Here is a 4,103-nt window from a genome sequence, read left to right as displayed (position 1 = left end):
CAACCATGGAAATTAAGGAGAAATGCATGGGTAAGGTAAATCACTAGCAAAATAAAAAAAAATTTACCTTTGCTTGATCAAATCCTTGAATTCCAACACTTTCTCTTTGATTTTCCCCACCTATGGTTTGTTCTTCCTTGGTTTCTCTTCTCTTCTGGTTTGGCCGACCACTATGGGAGAAATGGGCTGGTTTTTATGCCTTTTTATAAAGAAACAATAAAATAATAAAAGCATGACACATGGTATTTCCTTATTGATTCAAATTTTAAATATTTGACTTTTAATTCTTTAATTCTCCACCACACATTTCTCATGTTTATCCATTTCCATGATGAATAAAATCCCTTGGTCTTGACAAGTGTCGGGAGTGAAAATTTACCGATGTACCTCCAGGACGGTAAAATTACCGTTTTTGCCCTTATACTCTAAAAACACCGAGAATTAAAATTTTTCACTTCTAAACCTCAAATCATACTCCAATAAGACAAATGGGGCCAAAAAATCTTTTCTAAAAATTCTCATTTTGTCCTCAAGTGGCAAATGACCATTTTACCCTTAGATAGTGAAAATTTCGGTTTAACTCCAAATTGATCCTCGAACTTTGAATTACCATTTTGAGTCATCCCTAGATCGTGAAACTCTCAATTTCACCTTAAAATTCCTATTTGAACTAATTTGAGGCTTAATCGACTTAATGATACTATTAGGGGCAATATCATCTTGTAACGATTTCTCAAACTTCCTAAATATGCAACCATTCTATTGAACATGTAAATGACGTCGTAATTATTTTATAGAACAGGGTTTGACAATACTACCCCCCTTAAAATAAAATTGTCCTCAAAATTTCACTTATCAAGCTCAAAGAAAATGTGGGGTATTATCTTTTTATTCGATGCTCAACTTCTTCTGTTATCTCTTTTATAGGGAATCTTAATTCACTAAAAATCATTCTTCATTTTAGTTGATCACAATATCAACCCCACATATGTGTATATGCCTTATAATCCCATTTATGCTTCCAAGATCTATCTTGATTTAATCATTGAATACGATGCAATATCACAATTCCTCAAAGTCATCCCTTTGTCCTCAATCATCTTTCATGCCTCTATACTACTTTGTATCCTTCTTGTATTTCGACATTAATTTGTTGCTTAAGATTTAAATTCATTTGAACTTTGTATACCTCAAGTATTTTTGAGTTCTAATTTCCACAATATAATAAGAAATTCTTACAGCAATATTCCATATGAACTCATTTACTATATTATTCTTGAAACCTTTATTTACATTCTCCTCATTTGATATTAACATCCCTTGTCACTATCTCACATTTCATCTAACTTTTCACTCACTTTCTCTAGGTTGGACTCATGCTTCATCTTCCGTTACAGCAAAAACTCTTGTCGAAGAACGAGTCTGTGGTCTAGAAGATGGATACACTAGAGTGTTACTCTCCACTCCAGATTGTATGGTCACACCTTGCCTCTACTATGATTCAACCAAATCTCTCCCCTGTATATCCGTACGAACTAGTGGGAATGGAGCAGCTACAGTAGCCTGTCCTAATTGGGGACAGTTACTCCTAATGTGACCAGGCTGATGAAAACATCATACCGGCCCTCTGCATAGCCCTACATGATAATTTCCATACGTTCTGCATTTATCAAAACTTCGATATCTTTTCTCAAAAATAGTCATCTCAGACCTACCGAATCTCGGAAGCCTCTACTGTGTTTGTGAAAATGAAGGTTGGGAAGATGTTACTGGAACAGAGGTATTACTTCTTGATACAGGTGAATCCTTGCCCTTTTTTGGTGGCTGGCTAGAGGATACACTCGGATTCCTCCTCTTTGCAGACTCAGCTCGTATTCTCTTATTTTCATTTGCGAGCTTCTCAGCCCTTAAAGCCATTTGCACTACTTCTTTATACGGCTCCTTACCAGTCACTGTCATCCGCTCTCTAATCTCATTACGGAGCCCTTCCTCAAAATAATTGGCCCGATCCTGCTCAGATTTCACCAAATCTGGCACATATAACATCAGCTCATTAAAACGAGCCTCGTACTCCTCTACCATTAAATTTCCCTATTTCAAACTCAAAAATTCTCTCTTTTTTTCTTTTTGACGGAAATAAGTGAAATACTGACCATCAAATTCTCTTAGGAAGTCTGACCATGTCTGAGGAGTAGTGGAATGGGACTTCACTGAATTCCACCAGGTATGAGCTCTCTTCTCTAGTAATCTCGTAGCCACCATTAGCTTCATATCGTCGTCTAATCTCATGTCAAAGAGAGTCTCTGAAACCTGGTTAATCTAGTCCTTTGCCAAAGTGGCATCCAACTCACCCATGAAAGACATGCAACCAAGTTGCCTAGCCTCCTTCAGCTTCTTAGAAATAGATACATCCTGTACTGGCGGAACTGAAGGAGTAGCTGGATGCACTATAGGTGGAGCCTGAGCAATCTGAGGTTGACCAGCCATTGCGGTCAAGAAGGTTGCCAATGCTTGTGCCATCTCAATAGGCATGGCAGAACTGTCAGTAGGTGGCAGAAGAGATGAAGGATGTGGAGGACTATCGGCCTACTCAGCAGCAAGTGCTGCCCGAATGGTGGATGCAATTGATTCATCTTCTACGGCATCTAGCTGGTGACGTTGGGAATGACCTCTTCCCCTCCGAACTAATCTAGTGAGAGGTGGGTGTTCGCGTCGAGGAGGCATAGTGATCTATAAAGATAAATAACACAATCTTAGGCAACCTCAAGTTCTATATGCAAATGCATTCTATTCAATCTAACCTGACTTAACTTAACTCGGGGCCACGTAGTGTTAGTGTGGATTTCTTAAAACGACTTTAAAATCAAAAACTTTAAAATCCAAAGCTTTAAACTAAAATCTCTGATCTTTAAAACCAAATGCTCTGATACCAATCGAATTGTCACGACTCGAAACTCCCATCGGGCCTATGACAACTGCCGCGACATCCCGATAGGCGCTCATTACCCAGAATGCCGATCGAAACCTCGCAAGGCTTAGCATCAACTTTCGCATCTCCCCGATGAGCGACAGTTATTAAATTTCGCATTTCAAGAAATCATAAGTCGTTTTCAAATCAAAACAATATAATATTATTTTTTGGCTCACGGGGCCATTTTCGTTATTTTTCTTCCAAAATATCGAAACTAGCCAAAAACATGGTGTAAAAGCTAAATATGTTCATACACACTTTAAATCAGATAACTGAAGTATAAAATTACTTTTATAGTGACACGTGGGCCCCCAACTAACCAATAAGGTGCAAGTCTGTGAACATACAATTTTGTCGATGCAAGGCTAACTGAAGTCCTTGATGCAAGGCTAACTGAAGTCCTTGATGCAATCGGCTATCTAAAGGAAGAAATAAAAAGAGGAGACAAACACTACACTGAAAAGACTACAAAAAGGTGAAAAAGAAAAAACTACCTAATATTCGGCATCCCCATCCCCATTTTAATTCCATATCAACTATCCTTGCATGTCACCCACGTGTGGTTATAATCAATCGCAGAATGCCCTTTTGCCCCCATAGCACCTCCAAAACTATTTCTAGAGTGTTCCACATCTATCAAACCCGACCCTATAAATACATGTCATGACATACATGCACTAAGTAACATGTTATTACGTTAAGAAAGTCCCTAAGAATAGACGAAATCCGGTATTGTACCTAACGGTACACTTGAGTTGATTTAACCTCGAACTAGTTCAAATAGGAATCGTAGGATGAAATTTAATATTTTACAATCCAGGAATGACTAAAAATGAATGTTCGGAGTTCGAGGGTTCATTTGGGAAAAAATTAGAAATTTTGATGTTCAGGGGCAAAATCGTCATTTTGCCACCTAAGATAATAATTTGATCATGGAGTGAAATATTTGACCAAGATTAACTATTTGGAGCATAATTTAATGATAGGAAATGAAAATTTTCAATTTCGGCAATTTTCTAAACATAGGGGCAAAACGGTAATTTTATCGTCCCAGGGTCAAAACCGTAATTTTCACCACCCAAAACTTGTCAAAATCATAGGATTTATTTATTTTTGGTATGAATAACTATGG

The sequence above is a fragment of the Theobroma cacao genome, chromosome 8 (genome assembly GCF_000208745.1).
Source record: "Theobroma cacao cultivar B97-61/B2 chromosome 8, Criollo_cocoa_genome_V2, whole genome shotgun sequence".
Lineage (NCBI taxonomy): Eukaryota > Viridiplantae > Streptophyta > Magnoliopsida > Malvales > Malvaceae > Theobroma > Theobroma cacao.
The sequence above is the reverse complement of the archived record's forward strand: the minus strand, read 5'-3'. Positions refer to the sequence as shown.